We start from the raw sequence: 14,249 nt of genomic DNA, 5'->3' as shown, positions 1-14,249 counted from the left end.
GTGCAAAGAAAGTGTGGAACCTGTAAAGAACAGTCCTGAAATGCGGGCGTTGGCGAAAACCTGAGACAGGCAACTGACAACGGGCTGACTTTGGAGAATCTCAGCTCCTTGGTGGCCTCGTTAGCGCAGTAGGTAGCGCGTCAGTCTCATAATCTGAAGGTCATGAGTTCGATCCTCACACGGGGCAGCGCCGTTTTTAAATACTAGTAGGGTGCCGTTCAGCTCACGCCATCTTTCCTTTTGCTGCTACGCGCCCCTTAAGCTAATCTCTAAACCACCCTGCCACCACGTGCAAATCATGAGTTCCCTGCACATCTGTTCTGATTTGGAATACGAGCCGCGGTGGCGGTAAATTCCCAGTGCCACGGAAGACTCGCGTCTTGGTAGATGGTTACGGCGCACCGTCATGGCTGCCGTTTGATGTGAAATGCCAAGTCCACAAAGGGGAAGGGAAGAGCGTTCTGTCTGTTTGCCAAGGAAATGCCTTCTTGTCAGCAGGGAAGCATTCCACCAAGGAAGGGAGGAGGCCGGGTGCGGCTTGAGCGGTGGCGCGCCGTGATCGTATAGTGGTTAGTACTCTGCGTTGTGGCCGCAGCAACCCCGGTTCGAATCCGGGTCACGGCAGGCTCTCGCTGCGAGCGGGTAGTGCTCGCCTTCGGGACCAGCAGCCGCTCTTTTGTGCGGCTGGCAGGCCTGGCCTTCATCCAAAGCCCTCTTGCAGACATAGAGTGGGCCAGCCAGCGCTGCAAATGGAAATGCACCTGTCTTATGGAGCGGAGAGCTCAAGGATGTTTTCTGTCCACGCGCAGGATTAGGACTCCTTGGACGCTGGGCCTGGCAAGAGGCACTCAAGCAGTTTTCGCATCCGCCTGTTCCATCAGGATGAAGGGTGCAAAGCTCCAGTTGGCCTCAGGAGGACAGCAGGGAGAGACGGGAGAAGAAGAAGGTAACAAATTGGTCATGGTGGCCAGCCGAGGGCAGTGCAAGCTTCCCATATGGTCTAGCGGTTAGGATTCCTGGTTTTCACCCAGGGGGCCCGGGTTCGACTCCTGGTATGGGAATGGACTTAAGCTTTGAGCGAAGTGTTCCGAGCCTGTACAGAAGCGGGGTTGGTGCTTTTGCAGCGCGGCTTGGACGTCACGTACAGACAAAGTTTTAGGAGGCGCTCTGCTTCTCCCTCCCCAAGTGAGGCGTGGCCGTTGTCTCCCTTACGTAAAGCAAATGCCACGCGGAGAGACCAGAGCAAGGGGCCAGTGGCGCAATGGATAACGCGTCTGACTACGGATCAGAAGATTCTAGGTTCGACTCCTGGCTGGCTCGCACTTTTTGCTTTGTGCGTTTGGTGGTTGATAAGCACTTTAGCGCTTGTGAAGTCAGGGTGCAAAGAAAGTGTGGAACCTGTAAAGAACAGTCCTGAAATGCGGGCGTTGGCGAAAACCTGAGACAGGCAACTGACAACGGGCTGACTTTGGAGAATCTCAGCTCCTTGGTGGCCTCGTTAGCGCAGTAGGTAGCGCGTCAGTCTCATAATCTGAAGGTCGTGAGTTCGATCCTCACACGGGGCAGCGCCGTTTTTAAATACTAGTAGGGTGCCGTTCAGCTCACGCCATCTTTCCTTTTGCTGCTACGCGCCCCTTAAGCTAATCTCTAAACCACCCTGCCACCACGTGCAAATCATGAGTTCCCTGCACATCTGTTCTGATTTGGAATACGAGCCGCGGTGGCGGTAAATTCCCAGTGCCACGGAAGACTCGCGTCTTGGTAGATGGTTACGGCGCACCGTCATGGCTGCCGTTTGATGTGAAATGCCAAGTCCACAAAGGGGAAGGGAAGAGCGTTCTGTCTGTTTGCCAAGGAAATGCCTTCTTGTCAGCAGGGAAGCATTCCACCAAGGAAGGGAGGAGGCCGGGTGTGGCTTGAGCGGTGGCGCGCCGTGATCGTATAGTGGTTAGTACTCTGCGTTGTGGCCGCAGCAACCCCGGTTCGAATCCGAGTCACGGCAGGCTCTCGCTGCGAGCGGGTAGTGCTCGCCTTCGGGACCAGCAGCTGCTCTTTTGTGCGGCTGGCAGGCCTGGCCTTCATCCAAAGCCCTCTTGCAGACATAGAGTGGGCCAGCCAGCGCTGCAAATGGAAATGCACCTGTCTTATGGAGCGGAGAGCTCAAGGATGTTTTCTGTCCACGCGCAGGATTAGGACTCCTTGGACTCTGGGCCTGGCAAGAGGCACTCAAGCAGTTTTCGCATCCGCCTGTTCCATCAGGATGAAGGGTGCAAAGCTCCAGTTGGCCTCAGGAGGACAGCAGGGAGAGACGGGAGAAGAAGAAGGTAACAAATTGGTCATGGTGGCCAGCCGAGGACAGTGCAAGCTTCCCATATGGTCTAGCGGTTAGGATTCCTGGTTTTCACCCAGGCGGCCCGGGTTCGACTCCCGGTATGGGAATGGACTTAAGCTTTGAGCGAAGTGTTCCGAGCCTGTACAGAAGCGGGGTTGGTGCTTTTACAGCGCGGCTTGGACGTCGCGTACAGACAAAGTTTTAGGAGGCGCTCTGCTTCTCCCTCCCCAAGTGAGGCGTGGCCGTTGTCTCCCTTACGTAAAGCAAATGCCACGCGGAGAGACCAGAGCAAGGGGCCAGTGGCGCAATGGATCCGTCTGACTACGGATCAGAAGATTCTAGGTTCGACTCCTGGCTGGCTCGCACTTTTTGCTTTGTGCGTTTGGTGGTTGATAAGCACTTTAGCGCTTGTGAAGTCAGGGTGCAAAGAAAGTGTGGAACCTGTAAAGAACAGTCCTGAAATGCGGGCGTTGGCGAAAACCTGAGACAGGCAACTGACAACGGGCTGACTTTGGAGAATCTCAGCTCCTTGGTGGCCTCGTTAGCGCAGTAGGTAGCGCGTCAGTCTCATAATCTGAAGGTCATGAGTTCGATCCTCACACGGGGCAGCGCCGTTTTTAAATACTAGTAGGGTGCCGTTCAGCTCACGCCATCTTTCCTTTTGCTGCTACGCGCCCCTTAAGCTAATCTCTAAACCACCCTGCCACCACGTGCAAATCATGAGTTCCCTGCACATCTGTTCTGATTTGGAATACGAGCCGCGGTGGCGGTAAATTCCCAGTGCCACGGAAGACTCGCGTCTTGGTAGATGGTTACGGCGCACCGTCATGGCTGCCGTTTGATGTGAAATGCCAAGTCCACAAAGGGGAAGGGAAGAGCGTTCTGTCTGTTTGCCAAGGAAATGCCTTCTTGTCAGCAGGGAAGCATTCCACCAAGGAAGGGAGGAGGCCGGGTGCGGCTTGAGCGGTGGCGCGCCGTGATCGTATAGTGGTTAGTACTCTGCGTTGTGGCCGCAGCAACCCCGGTTCGAATCCGGGTCACGGCAGGCTCTCGCTGCGAGCGGGTAGTGCTCGCCTTCGGGACCAGCAGCCGCTCTTTTGTGCGGCTGGCAGGCCTGGCCTTCATCCAAAGCCCTCTTGCAGACATAGAGTGGGCCAGCCAGCGCTGCAAATGGAAATGCACCTGTCTTATGGAGCGGAGAGCTCAAGGATGTTTTCTGTCCACGCGCAGGATTAGGACTCCTTGGACGCTGGGCCTGGCAAGAGGCACTCAAGCAGTTTTCGCATCCGCCTGTTCCATCAGGATGAAGGGTGCAAAGCTCCAGTTGGCCTCAGGAGGACAGCAGGGAGAGACGGGAGAAGAAGAAGGTAACAAATTGGTCATGGTGGCCAGCCGAGGACAGTGCAAGCTTCCCATATGGTCTAGCGGTTAGGATTCCTGGTTTTCACCCAGGCGGCCCGGGTTCCACTCCCGGTATGGGAATGGACTTAAGCTTTGAGCGAAGTGTTCCGAGCCTGTACAGAAGCGGGGTTGGTGCTTTTACAGCGCGGCTTGGACGTCGCGTACAGACAAAGTTTTAGGAGGCGCTCTGCTTCTCCCTCCCCAAGTGAGGCGTGGCCGTTGTCTCCCTTACGTAAAGCAAATGCCACGCGGAGAGACCAGAGCAAGGGGCCAGTGGCGCAATGGATCCGTCTGACTACGGATCAGAAGATTCTAGGTTCGACTCCTGGCTGGCTCGCACTTTTTGCTTTGTGCGTTTGGTGGTTGATAAGCACTTTAGCGCTTGTGAAGTCAGGGTGCAAAGAAAGTGTGGAACCTGTAAAGAACAGTCCTGAAATGCGGGCGTTGGCGAAAACCTGAGACAGGCAACTGACAACGGGCTGACTTTGGAGAATCTCAGCTCCTTGGTGGCCTCGTTAGCGCAGTAGGTAGCGCGTCAGTCTCATAATCTGAAGGTCGTGAGTTCGATCCTCACACGGGGCAGCGCCATTTTTAAATACTAGTAGGGTGCCGTTCAGCTCACGCCATCTTTCCTTTTGCTGCTACGCGCCCCTTAAGCTAATCTCTAAACCACCCTGCCACCACGTGCAAATCATGAGTTCCCTGCACATCTGTTCTGATTTGGAATACGAGCCGCGGTGGCGGTAAATTCCCAGTGCCACGGAAGACTCGCGTCTTGGTAGATGGTTACGGCGCACCGTCATGGCTGCCGTTTGATGTGAAATGCCAAGTCCACAAAGGGGAAGGGAAGAGCGTTCTGTCTGTTTGCCAAGGAAATGCCTTCTTGTCAGCAGGGAAGCATTCCACCAAGGAAGGGAGGAGGCCAGGTGCGGCTTGAGCGGTGGCGCGCCGTGATCGTATAGTGGTTAGTACTCTGCGTTGTGGCCGCAGCAACCCCGGTTCGAATCCGGGTCACGGCAGGCTCTCGCTGCGAGCGGGTAGTGCTCGCCTTCGGGACCAGCAGCCGCTCTTTTGTGCGGCTGGCAGGCCTGGCCTTCATCCAAAGCCCTCTTGCAGACATAGAGTGGGCCAGCCAGCGCTGCAAATGGAAATGCACCTGTCTTATGGAGCGGAGAGCTCAAGGATGTTTTCTGTCCACGCGCAGGATTAGGACTCCTTGGACGCTGGGCCTGGCAAGAGGCACTCAAGCAGTTTTCGCATCCGCCTGTTCCATCAGGATGAAGGGTGCAAAGCTCCAGTTGGCCTCAGGAGGACAGCAGGGAGAGACGGGAGAAGAAGAAGGTAACAAATTGGTCATGGTGGCCAGCCGAGGGCAGTGCAAGCTTCCCATATGGTCTAGCGGTTAGGATTCCTGGTTTTCACCCAGGCGGCCCGGGTTCGACTCCTGGTATGGGAATGGACTTAAGCTTTGAGCGAAGTGTTCCGAGCCTGTACAGAAGCGGGGTTGGTGCTTTTGCAGCGCGGCTTGGACGTCACGTACAGACAAAGTTTTAGGAGGCGCTCTGCTTCTCCCTCCCCAAGTGAGGCGTGGCCGTTGTCTCCCTTACGTAAAGCAAATGCCACGCGGAGAGACCTGAGCAAGGGGCCAGTGGCGCAATGGATAACGCGTCTGACTACGGATCAGAAGATTCTAGGTTCGACTCCTGGCTGGCTCGCACTTTTTGCTTTGTGCGTTTGGTGGTTGATAAGCACTTTAGCGCTTGTGAAGTCAGGGTGCAAAGAAAGTGTGGAACCTGTAAAGAACAGTCCTGAAATGCGGGCGTTGGCGAAAACCTGAGACAGGCAACTGACAACGGGCTGACTTTGGAGAATCTCAGCTCCTTGGTGGCCTCGTTAGCGCAGTAGGTAGCGCGTCAGTCTCATAATCTGAAGGTCGTGAGTTCGATCCTCACACGGGGCAGCGCCGTTTTTAAATACTAGTAGGGTGCCGTTCAGCTCACGCCATCTTTCCTTTTGCTGCTACGCGCCCCTTAAGCTAATCTCTAAACCACCCTGCCACCACGTGCAAATCATGAGTTCCCTGCACATCTGTTCTGATTTGGAATACGAGCCGCGGTGGCGGTAAATTCCCAGTGCCACGGAAGACTCGCGTCTTGGTAGATGGTTACGGCGCACCGTCATGGCTGCCGTTTGATGTGAAATGCCAAGTCCACAAAGGGGAAGGGAAGAGCGTTCTGTCTGTTTGCCAAGGAAATGCCTTCTTGTCAGCAGGGAAGCATTCCACCAAGGAAGGGAGGAGGCCAGGTGCGGCTTGAGCGGTGGCGCGCCGTGATCGTATAGTGGTTAGTACTCTGCGTTGTGGCCGCAGCAACCCCGGTTCGAATCCGGGTCACGGCAGGCTCTCGCTGCGAGCGGGTAGTGCTCGCCTTCGGGACCAGCAGCCGCTCTTTTGTGCGGCTGGCAGGCCTGGCCTTCATCCAAAGCCCTCTTGCAGACATAGAGTGGGCCAGCCAGCGCTGCAAATGGAAATGCACCTGTCTTATGGAGCGGAAAGCTCAAGGATGTTTTCTGTCCACGCGCAGGATTAGGACTCCTTGGACGCTGGGCCTGGCAAGAGGCACTCAAGCAGTTATCGCATCCGCCTGTTCCATCAGGATGAAGGGTGCAAAGCTCCAGTTGGCCTCAGGAGGACAGCAGGGAGAGACGGGAGAAGAAGAAGGTAACAAATTGGTCATGGTGGCCAGCCGAGGGCAGTGCAAGCTTCCCATATGGTCTAGCGGTTAGGATTCCTGGTTTTCACCCAGGGGGCCCGGGTTCGACTCCTGGTATGGGAATGGACTTAAGCTTTGAGCGAAGTGTTCCGAGCCTGTACAGAAGCGGGGTTGGTGCTTTTGCAGCGCGGCTTGGACGTCACGTACAGACAAAGTTTTAGGAGGCGCTCTGCTTCTCCCTCCCCAAGTTAGGCGTGGCCGTTGTCTCCCTTACGTAAAGCAAATGCCACGCGGAGAGACCAGAGCAAGGGGCCAGTGGCGCAATGGATAACGCGTCTGACTACGGATCAGAAGATTCTAGGTTCGACTCCTGGCTGGCTCGCACTTTTTGCTTTGTGCGTTTGGTGGTTGATAAGCACTTTAGCGCTTGTGAAGTCAGGGTGCAAAGAAAGTGTGGAACCTGTAAAGAACAGTCCTGAAATGCGGGCGTTGGCGAAAACCTGAGACAGGCAACTGACAACGGGCTGACTTTGGAGAATCTCAGCTCCTTGGTGGCCTCGTTAGCGCAGTAGGTAGCGCGTCAGTCTCATAATCTGAAGGTCGTGAGTTCGATCCTCACACGGGGCAGCGCCGTTTTTAAATACTAGTAGGGTGCCGTTCAGCTCACGCCATCTTTCCTTTTGCTGCTACGCGCCCCTTAAGCTAATCTCTAAACCACCCTGCCACCACGTGCAAATCATGAGTTCCCTGCACATCTGTTCTGATTTGGAATACGAGCCGCGGTGGCGGTAAATTCCCAGTGCCACGGAAGACTCGCGTCTTGGTAGATGGTTACGGCGCACCGTCATGGCTGCCGTTTGATGTGAAATGCCAAGTCCACAAAGGGGAAGGGAAGAGCGTTCTGTCTGTTTGCCAAGGAAATGCCTTCTTGTCAGCAGGGAAGCATTCCACCAAGGAAGGGAGGAGGCCGGGTGTGGCTTGAGCGGTGGCGCGCCGTGATCGTATAGTGGTTAGTACTCTGCGTTGTGGCCGCAGCAACCCCGGTTCGAATCCGAGTCACGGCAGGCTCTCGCTGCGAGCGGGTAGTGCTCGCCTTCGGGACCAGCAGCTGCTCTTTTGTGCGGCTGGCAGGCCTGGCCTTCATCCAAAGCCCTCTTGCAGACATAGAGTGGGCCAGCCAGCGCTGCAAATGGAAATGCACCTGTCTTATGGAGCGGAGAGCTCAAGGATGTTTTCTGTCCACGCGCAGGATTAGGACTCCTTGGACTCTGGGCCTGGCAAGAGGCACTCAAGCAGTTTTCGCATCCGCCTGTTCCATCAGGATGAAGGGTGCAAAGCTCCAGTTGGCCTCAGGAGGACAGCAGGGAGAGACGGGAGAAGAAGAAGGTAACAAATTGGTCATGGTGGCCAGCCGAGGACAGTGCAAGCTTCCCATATGGTCTAGCGGTTAGGATTCCTGGTTTTCACCCAGGCGGCCCGGGTTCGACTCCCGGTATGGGAATGGACTTAAGCTTTGAGCGAAGTGTTCCGAGCCTGTACAGAAGCGGGGTTGGTGCTTTTACAGCGCGGCTTGGACGTCGCGTACAGACAAAGTTTTAGGAGGCGCTCTGCTTCTCCCTCCCCAAGTGAGGCGTGGCCGTTGTCTCCCTTACGTAAAGCAAATGCCACGCGGAGAGACCAGAGCAAGGGGCCAGTGGCGCAATGGATCCGTCTGACTACGGATCAGAAGATTCTAGGTTCGACTCCTGGCTGGCTCGCACTTTTTGCTTTGTGCGTTTGGTGGTTGATAAGCACTTTAGCGCTTGTGAAGTCAGGGTGCAAAGAAAGTGTGGAACCTGTAAAGAACAGTCCTGAAATGCGGGCGTTGGCGAAAACCTGAGACAGGCAACTGACAACGGGCTGACTTTGGAGAATCTCAGCTCCTTGGTGGCCTCGTTAGCGCAGTATGTAGCGCGTCAGTCTCATAATCTGAAGGTCATGAGTTCGATCCTCACACGGGGCAGCGCCGTTTTTAAATACTAGTAGGGTGCCGTTCAGCTCACGCCATCTTTCCTTTTGCTGCTACGCGCCCCTTAAGCTAATCTCTAAACCACCCTGCCACCACGTGCAAATCATGAGTTCCCTGCACATCTGTTCTGATTTGGAATACGAGCCGCGGTGGCGGTAAATTCCCAGTGCCACGGAAGACTCGCGTCTTGGTAGATGGTTACGGCGCACCGTCATGGCTGCCGTTTGATGTGAAATGCCAAGTCCACAAAGGGGAAGGGAAGAGCGTTCTGTCTGTTTGCCAAGGAAATGCCTTCTTGTCAGCAGGGAAGCATTCCACCAAGGAAGGGAGGAGGCCGGGTGCGGCTTGAGCGGTGGCGCGCCGTGATCGTATAGTGGTTAGTACTCTGCGTTGTGGCCGCAGCAACCCCGGTTCGAATCCGGGTCACGGCAGGCTCTCGCTGCGAGCGAGTAGTGCTCGCCTTCGGGACCAGCAGCCGCTCTTTTGTGCGGCTGGCAGGCCTGGCCTTCATCCAAAGCCCTCTTGCAGACATAGAGTGGGCCAGCCAGCGCTGCAAATGGAAATGCACCTGTCTTATGGAGCGGAGAGCTCAAGGATGTTTTCTGTCCACGCGCAGGATTAGGACTCCTTGGACGCTGGGCCTGGCAAGAGGCACTCAAGCAGTTTTCGCATCCGCCTGTTCCATCAGGATGAAGGGTGCAAAGCTCCAGTTGGCCTCAGGAGGACAGCAGGGAGAGACGGGAGAAGAAGAAGGTAACAAATTGGTCATGGTGGCCAGCCGAGGGCAGTGCAAGCTTCCCATATGGTCTAGCGGTTAGGATTCCTGGTTTTCACCCAGGCGGCCCGGGTTCGACTCCTGGTATGGGAATGGACTTAAGCTTTGAGCGAAGTGTTCCGAGCCTGTACAGAAGCGGGGTTGGTGCTTTTGCAGCGCGGCTTGGACGTCACGTACAGACAAAGTTTTAGGAGGCGCTCTGCTTCTCCCTCCCCAAGTGAGGCGTGGCCGTTGTCTCCCTTACGTAAAGCAAATGCCACGCGGAGAGACCTGAGCAAGGGGCCAGTGGCGCAATGGATAACGCGTCTGACTACGGATCAGAAGATTCTAGGTTCGACTCCTGGCTGGCTCGCACTTTTTGCTTTGTGCGTTTGGTGGTTGATAAGCACTTTAGCGCTTGTGAAGTCAGGGTGCAAAGAAAGTGTGGAACCTGTAAAGAACAGTCCTGAAATGCGGGCGTTGGCGAAAACCTGAGACAGGCAACTGACAACGGGCTGACTTTGGAGAATCTCAGCTCCTTGGTGGCCTCGTTAGCGCAGTAGGTAGCGCGTCAGTCTCATAATCTGAAGGTCGTGAGTTCGATCCTCACACGGGGCAGCGCCGTTTTTAAATACTAGTAGGGTGCCGTTCAGCTCACGCCATCTTTCCTTTTGCTGCTACGCGCCCCTTAAGCTAATCTCTAAACCACCCTGCCACCACGTGCAAATCATGAGTTCCCTGCACATCTGTTCTGATTTGGAATACGAGCCGCGGTGGCGGTAAATTCCCAGTGCCACGGAAGACTCGCGTCTTGGTAGATGGTTACGGCGCACCGTCATGGCTGCCGTTTGATGTGAAATGCCAAGTCCACAAAGGGGAAGGGAAGAGCGTTCTGTCTGTTTGCCAAGGAAATGCCTTCTTGTCAGCAGGGAAGCATTCCACCAAGGAAGGGAGGAGGCCAGGTGCGGCTTGAGCGGTGGCGCGCCGTGATCGTATAGTGGTTAGTACTCTGCGTTGTGGCCGCAGCAACCCCGGTTCGAATCCGGGTCACGGCAGGCTCTCGCTGCGAGCGGGTAGTGCTCGCCTTCGGGACCAGCAGCCGCTCTTTTGTGCGGCTGGCAGGCCTGGCCTTCATCCAAAGCCCTCTTGCAGACATAGAGTGGGCCAGCCAGCGCTGCAAATGGAAATGCACCTGTCTTATGGAGCGGAAAGCTCAAGGATGTTTTCTGTCCACGCGCAGGATTAGGACTCCTTGGACGCTGGGCCTGGCAAGAGGCACTCAAGCAGTTATCGCATCCGCCTGTTCCATCAGGATGAAGGGTGCAAAGCTCCAGTTGGCCTCAGGAGGACAGCAGGGAGAGACGGGAGAAGAAGAAGGTAACAAATTGGTCATGGTGGCCAGCCGAGGGCAGTGCAAGCTTCCCATATGGTCTAGCGGTTAGGATTCCTGGTTTTCACCCAGGGGGCCCGGGTTCGACTCCTGGTATGGGAATGGACTTAAGCTTTGAGCGAAGTGTTCCGAGCCTGTACAGAAGCGGGGTTGGTGCTTTTGCAGCGCGGCTTGGACGTCACGTACAGACAAAGTTTTAGGAGGCGCTCTGCTTCTCCCTCCCCAAGTTAGGCGTGGCCGTTGTCTCCCTTACGTAAAGCAAATGCCACGCGGAGAGACCAGAGCAAGGGGCCAGTGGCGCAATGGATAACGCGTCTGACTACGGATCAGAAGATTCTAGGTTCGACTCCTGGCTGGCTCGCACTTTTTGCTTTGTGCGTTTGGTGGTTGATAAGCACTTTAGCGCTTGTGAAGTCAGGGTGCAAAGAAAGTGTGGAACCTGTAAAGAACAGTCCTGAAATGCGGGCGTTGGCGAAAACCTGAGACAGGCAACTGACAACGGGCTGACTTTGGAGAATCTCAGCTCCTTGGTGGCCTCGTTAGCGCAGTATGTAGCGCGTCAGTCTCATAATCTGAAGGTCATGAGTTCGATCCTCACACGGGGCAGCGCCGTTTTTAAATACTAGTAGGGTGCCGTTCAGCTCACGCCATCTTTCCTTTTGCTGCTACGCGCCCCTTAAGCTAATCTCTAAACCACCCTGCCACCACGTGCAAATCATGAGTTCCCTGCACATCTGTTCTGATTTGGAATACGAGCCGCGGTGGCGGTAAATTCCCAGTGCCACGGAAGACTCGCGTCTTGGTAGATGGTTACGGCGCACCGTCATGGCTGCCGTTTGATGTGAAATGCCAAGTCCACAAAGGGGAAGGGAAGAGCGTTCTGTCTGTTTGCCAAGGAAATGCCTTCTTGTCAGCAGGGAAGCATTCCACCAAGGAAGGGAGGAGGCCGGGTGCGGCTTGAGCGGTGGCGCGCCGTGATCGTATAGTGGTTAGTACTCTGCGTTGTGGCCGCAGCAACCCCGGTTCGAATCCGGGTCACGGCAGGCTCTCGCTGCGAGCGAGTAGTGCTCGCCTTCGGGACCAGCAGCCGCTCTTTTGTGCGGCTGGCAGGCCTGGCCTTCATCCAAAGCCCTCTTGCAGACATAGAGTGGGCCAGCCAGCGCTGCAAATGGAAATGCACCTGTCTTATGGAGCGGAGAGCTCAAGGATGTTTTCTGTCCACGCGCAGGATTAGGACTCCTTGGACGCTGGGCCTGGCAAGAGGCACTCAAGCAGTTTTCGCATCCGCCTGTTCCATCAGGATGAAGGGTGCAAAGCTCCAGTTGGCCTCAGGAGGACAGCAGGGAGAGACGGGAGAAGAAGAAGGTAACAAATTGGTCATGGTGGCCAGCCGAGGGCAGTGCAAGCTTCCCATATGGTCTAGCGGTTAGGATTCCTGGTTTTCACCCAGGCGGCCCGGGTTCGACTCCTGGTATGGGAATGGACTTAAGCTTTGAGCGAAGTGTTCCGAGCCTGTACAGAAGCGGGGTTGGTGCTTTTGCAGCGCGGCTTGGACGTCACGTACAGACAAAGTTTTAGGAGGCGCTCTGCTTCTCCCTCCCCAAGTGAGGCGTGGCCGTTGTCTCCCTTACGTAAAGCAAATGCCACGCGGAGAGACCTGAGCAAGGGGCCAGTGGCGCAATGGATAACGCGTCTGACTACGGATCAGAAGATTCTAGGTTCGACTCCTGGCTGGCTCGCACTTTTTGCTTTGTGCGTTTGGTGGTTGATAAGCACTTTAGCGCTTGTGAAGTCAGGGTGCAAAGAAAGTGTGGAACCTGTAAAGAACAGTCCTGAAATGCGGGCGTTGGCGAAAACCTGAGACAGGCAACTGACAACGGGCTGACTTTGGAGAATCTCAGCTCCTTGGTGGCCTCGTTAGCGCAGTAGGTAGCGCGTCAGTCTCATAATCTGAAGGTCATGAGTTCGATCCTCACACGGGGCAGCGCCGTTTTTAAATACTAGTAGGGTGCCGTTCAGCTCACGCCATCTTTCCTTTTGCTGCTACGCGCCCCTTAAGCTAATCTCTAAACCACCCTGCCACCACGTGCAAATCATGAGTTCCCTGCACATCTGTTCTGATTTGGAATACGAGCCGCGGTGGCGGTAAATTCCCAGTGCCACGGAAGACTCGCGTCTTGGTAGATGGTTACGGCGCACCGTCATGGCTGCCGTTTGATGTGAAATGCCAAGTCCACAAAGGGGAAGGGAAGAGCGTTCTGTCTGTTTGCCAAGGAAATGCCTTCTTGTCAGCAGGGAAGCATTCCACCAAGGAAGGGAGGAGGCCAGGTGCGGCTTGAGCGGTGGCGCGCCGTGATCGTATAGTGGTTAGTACTCTGCGTTGTGGCCGCAGCAACCCCGGTTCGAATCCGGGTCACGGCAGGCTCTCGCTGCGAGCGGGTAGTGCTCGCCTTCGGGACCAGCAGCCGCTCTTTTGTGCGGCTGGCAGGCCTGGCCTTCATCCAAAGCCCTCTTGCAGACATAGAGTGGGCCAGCCAGCGCTGCAAATGGAAATGCACCTGTCTTATGGAGCGGAAAGCTCAAGGATGTTTTCTGTCCACGCGCAGGATTAGGACTCCTTGGACGCTGGGCCTGGCAAGAGGCACTCAAGCAGTTATCGCATCCGCCTGTTCCATCAGGATGAAGGGTGCAAAGCTCCAGTTGGCCTCAGGAGGACAGCAGGGAGAGACGGGAGAAGAAGAAGGTAACAAATTGGTCATGGTGGCCAGCCGAGGGCAGTGCAAGCTTCCCATATGGTCTAGCGGTTAGGATTCCTGGTTTTCACCCAGGGGGCCCGGGTTCGACTCCTGGTATGGGAATGGACTTAAGCTTTGAGCGAAGTGTTCCGAGCCTGTACAGAAGCGGGGTTGGTGCTTTTGCAGCGCGGCTTGGACGTCACGTACAGACAAAGTTTTAGGAGGCGCTCTGCTTCTCCCTCCCCAAGTTAGGCGTGGCCGTTGTCTCCCTTACGTAAAGCAAATGCCACGCGGAGAGACCAGAGCAAGGGGCCAGTGGCGCAATGGATAACGCGTCTGACTACGGATCAGAAGATTCTAGGTTCGACTCCTGGCTGGCTCGCACTTTTTGCTTTGTGCGTTTGGTGGTTGATAAGCACTTTAGCGCTTGTGAAGTCAGGGTGCAAAGAAAGTGTGGAACCTGTAAAGAACAGTCCTGAAATGCGGGCGTTGGCGAAAACCTGAGACAGGCAACTGACAACGGGCTGACTTTGGAGAATCTCAGCTCCTTGGTGGCCTCGTTAGCGCAGTAGGTAGCGCGTCAGTCTCATAATCTGAAGGTCGTGAGTTCGATCCTCACACGGGGCAGCGCCGTTTTTAAATACTAGTAGGGTGCCGTTCAGCTCACGCCATCTTTCCTTTTGCTGCTACGCGCCCCTTAAGCTAATCTCTAAACCACCCTGCCACCACGTGCAAATCATGAGTTCCCTGCACATCTGTTCTGATTTGGAATACGAGCCGCGGTGGCGGTAAATTCCCAGTGCCACGGAAGACTCGCGTCTTGGTAGATGGTTACGGCGCACCGTCATGGCTGCCGTTTGATGTGAAATGCCAAGTCCACAAAGGGGAAGGGAAGAGCGTTCTGTCTGTTTGCCAAGG

At 55.5% G+C, this 14,249-nt stretch overlaps 36 non-coding genes across 36 annotated transcripts; all 36 read left to right on the top strand.

The window, feature by feature from the left end:
* The first annotated feature begins 114 nt into the window (after positions 1-114).
* trnam-cau (transfer RNA methionine (anticodon CAU)) lies at positions 115-187 on the top strand. Its single transcript has one exon. It is a non-coding gene; the product is annotated as a tRNA-Met (tRNA).
* Positions 188-552: 365 nt separating this feature from the next.
* Positions 553-624, top strand: trnah-gug (transfer RNA histidin (anticodon GUG)). The gene has a single exon. It is a non-coding gene; the product is annotated as a tRNA-His (tRNA).
* A 365-nt stretch (positions 625-989) lies between these two features.
* On the top strand, positions 990-1,061 carry trnae-uuc (transfer RNA glutamic acid (anticodon UUC)). The gene has a single exon. It is a non-coding gene; the product is annotated as a tRNA-Glu (tRNA).
* A 186-nt stretch (positions 1,062-1,247) lies between these two features.
* On the top strand, positions 1,248-1,320 carry trnar-acg (transfer RNA arginine (anticodon ACG)). Its single transcript has one exon. It is a non-coding gene; the product is annotated as a tRNA-Arg (tRNA).
* A 172-nt stretch (positions 1,321-1,492) lies between these two features.
* On the top strand, positions 1,493-1,565 carry trnam-cau (transfer RNA methionine (anticodon CAU)). The gene has a single exon. It is a non-coding gene; the product is annotated as a tRNA-Met (tRNA).
* Positions 1,566-2,367: 802 nt separating this feature from the next.
* On the top strand, positions 2,368-2,439 carry trnae-uuc (transfer RNA glutamic acid (anticodon UUC)). Its single transcript has one exon. It is a non-coding gene; the product is annotated as a tRNA-Glu (tRNA).
* Positions 2,440-2,867: 428 nt separating this feature from the next.
* Positions 2,868-2,940, top strand: trnam-cau (transfer RNA methionine (anticodon CAU)). The gene has a single exon. It is a non-coding gene; the product is annotated as a tRNA-Met (tRNA).
* Positions 2,941-3,305: 365 nt separating this feature from the next.
* On the top strand, positions 3,306-3,377 carry trnah-gug (transfer RNA histidin (anticodon GUG)). Its single transcript has one exon. It is a non-coding gene; the product is annotated as a tRNA-His (tRNA).
* Positions 3,378-3,742: 365 nt separating this feature from the next.
* On the top strand, positions 3,743-3,814 carry trnae-uuc (transfer RNA glutamic acid (anticodon UUC)). Its single transcript has one exon. It is a non-coding gene; the product is annotated as a tRNA-Glu (tRNA).
* Positions 3,815-4,242: 428 nt separating this feature from the next.
* On the top strand, positions 4,243-4,315 carry trnam-cau (transfer RNA methionine (anticodon CAU)). Its single transcript has one exon. It is a non-coding gene; the product is annotated as a tRNA-Met (tRNA).
* A 365-nt stretch (positions 4,316-4,680) lies between these two features.
* On the top strand, positions 4,681-4,752 carry trnah-gug (transfer RNA histidin (anticodon GUG)). The gene has a single exon. It is a non-coding gene; the product is annotated as a tRNA-His (tRNA).
* Positions 4,753-5,117: 365 nt separating this feature from the next.
* On the top strand, positions 5,118-5,189 carry trnae-uuc (transfer RNA glutamic acid (anticodon UUC)). Its single transcript has one exon. It is a non-coding gene; the product is annotated as a tRNA-Glu (tRNA).
* A 186-nt stretch (positions 5,190-5,375) lies between these two features.
* trnar-acg (transfer RNA arginine (anticodon ACG)) lies at positions 5,376-5,448 on the top strand. Its single transcript has one exon. It is a non-coding gene; the product is annotated as a tRNA-Arg (tRNA).
* Positions 5,449-5,620: 172 nt separating this feature from the next.
* trnam-cau (transfer RNA methionine (anticodon CAU)) lies at positions 5,621-5,693 on the top strand. Its single transcript has one exon. It is a non-coding gene; the product is annotated as a tRNA-Met (tRNA).
* A 365-nt stretch (positions 5,694-6,058) lies between these two features.
* On the top strand, positions 6,059-6,130 carry trnah-gug (transfer RNA histidin (anticodon GUG)). The gene has a single exon. It is a non-coding gene; the product is annotated as a tRNA-His (tRNA).
* Positions 6,131-6,495: 365 nt separating this feature from the next.
* Positions 6,496-6,567, top strand: trnae-uuc (transfer RNA glutamic acid (anticodon UUC)). The gene has a single exon. It is a non-coding gene; the product is annotated as a tRNA-Glu (tRNA).
* A 186-nt stretch (positions 6,568-6,753) lies between these two features.
* On the top strand, positions 6,754-6,826 carry trnar-acg (transfer RNA arginine (anticodon ACG)). Its single transcript has one exon. It is a non-coding gene; the product is annotated as a tRNA-Arg (tRNA).
* A 172-nt stretch (positions 6,827-6,998) lies between these two features.
* On the top strand, positions 6,999-7,071 carry trnam-cau (transfer RNA methionine (anticodon CAU)). Its single transcript has one exon. It is a non-coding gene; the product is annotated as a tRNA-Met (tRNA).
* Positions 7,072-7,873: 802 nt separating this feature from the next.
* trnae-uuc (transfer RNA glutamic acid (anticodon UUC)) lies at positions 7,874-7,945 on the top strand. The gene has a single exon. It is a non-coding gene; the product is annotated as a tRNA-Glu (tRNA).
* A 428-nt stretch (positions 7,946-8,373) lies between these two features.
* trnam-cau (transfer RNA methionine (anticodon CAU)) lies at positions 8,374-8,446 on the top strand. Its single transcript has one exon. It is a non-coding gene; the product is annotated as a tRNA-Met (tRNA).
* Positions 8,447-8,811: 365 nt separating this feature from the next.
* Positions 8,812-8,883, top strand: trnah-gug (transfer RNA histidin (anticodon GUG)). The gene has a single exon. It is a non-coding gene; the product is annotated as a tRNA-His (tRNA).
* Positions 8,884-9,248: 365 nt separating this feature from the next.
* On the top strand, positions 9,249-9,320 carry trnae-uuc (transfer RNA glutamic acid (anticodon UUC)). The gene has a single exon. It is a non-coding gene; the product is annotated as a tRNA-Glu (tRNA).
* Positions 9,321-9,506: 186 nt separating this feature from the next.
* trnar-acg (transfer RNA arginine (anticodon ACG)) lies at positions 9,507-9,579 on the top strand. Its single transcript has one exon. It is a non-coding gene; the product is annotated as a tRNA-Arg (tRNA).
* Positions 9,580-9,751: 172 nt separating this feature from the next.
* trnam-cau (transfer RNA methionine (anticodon CAU)) lies at positions 9,752-9,824 on the top strand. Its single transcript has one exon. It is a non-coding gene; the product is annotated as a tRNA-Met (tRNA).
* Positions 9,825-10,189: 365 nt separating this feature from the next.
* On the top strand, positions 10,190-10,261 carry trnah-gug (transfer RNA histidin (anticodon GUG)). The gene has a single exon. It is a non-coding gene; the product is annotated as a tRNA-His (tRNA).
* Positions 10,262-10,626: 365 nt separating this feature from the next.
* Positions 10,627-10,698, top strand: trnae-uuc (transfer RNA glutamic acid (anticodon UUC)). The gene has a single exon. It is a non-coding gene; the product is annotated as a tRNA-Glu (tRNA).
* A 186-nt stretch (positions 10,699-10,884) lies between these two features.
* Positions 10,885-10,957, top strand: trnar-acg (transfer RNA arginine (anticodon ACG)). Its single transcript has one exon. It is a non-coding gene; the product is annotated as a tRNA-Arg (tRNA).
* Positions 10,958-11,129: 172 nt separating this feature from the next.
* On the top strand, positions 11,130-11,202 carry trnam-cau (transfer RNA methionine (anticodon CAU)). Its single transcript has one exon. It is a non-coding gene; the product is annotated as a tRNA-Met (tRNA).
* A 365-nt stretch (positions 11,203-11,567) lies between these two features.
* trnah-gug (transfer RNA histidin (anticodon GUG)) lies at positions 11,568-11,639 on the top strand. The gene has a single exon. It is a non-coding gene; the product is annotated as a tRNA-His (tRNA).
* Positions 11,640-12,004: 365 nt separating this feature from the next.
* On the top strand, positions 12,005-12,076 carry trnae-uuc (transfer RNA glutamic acid (anticodon UUC)). The gene has a single exon. It is a non-coding gene; the product is annotated as a tRNA-Glu (tRNA).
* Positions 12,077-12,262: 186 nt separating this feature from the next.
* On the top strand, positions 12,263-12,335 carry trnar-acg (transfer RNA arginine (anticodon ACG)). The gene has a single exon. It is a non-coding gene; the product is annotated as a tRNA-Arg (tRNA).
* Positions 12,336-12,507: 172 nt separating this feature from the next.
* Positions 12,508-12,580, top strand: trnam-cau (transfer RNA methionine (anticodon CAU)). The gene has a single exon. It is a non-coding gene; the product is annotated as a tRNA-Met (tRNA).
* Positions 12,581-12,945: 365 nt separating this feature from the next.
* trnah-gug (transfer RNA histidin (anticodon GUG)) lies at positions 12,946-13,017 on the top strand. The gene has a single exon. It is a non-coding gene; the product is annotated as a tRNA-His (tRNA).
* Positions 13,018-13,382: 365 nt separating this feature from the next.
* Positions 13,383-13,454, top strand: trnae-uuc (transfer RNA glutamic acid (anticodon UUC)). The gene has a single exon. It is a non-coding gene; the product is annotated as a tRNA-Glu (tRNA).
* Positions 13,455-13,640: 186 nt separating this feature from the next.
* On the top strand, positions 13,641-13,713 carry trnar-acg (transfer RNA arginine (anticodon ACG)). Its single transcript has one exon. It is a non-coding gene; the product is annotated as a tRNA-Arg (tRNA).
* A 172-nt stretch (positions 13,714-13,885) lies between these two features.
* On the top strand, positions 13,886-13,958 carry trnam-cau (transfer RNA methionine (anticodon CAU)). The gene has a single exon. It is a non-coding gene; the product is annotated as a tRNA-Met (tRNA).
* The last annotated feature ends 291 nt before the right edge of the window (positions 13,959-14,249 follow it).

Source organism: Hoplias malabaricus, chromosome 7 (genome assembly GCF_029633855.1).
Source record: "Hoplias malabaricus isolate fHopMal1 chromosome 7, fHopMal1.hap1, whole genome shotgun sequence".
In the NCBI taxonomy this organism is placed as follows: domain Eukaryota; kingdom Metazoa; phylum Chordata; class Actinopteri; order Characiformes; family Erythrinidae; genus Hoplias; species Hoplias malabaricus.
Note: the sequence above shows the minus strand (reverse complement) of the source record. Positions and strands in the feature narration are given on the sequence as shown.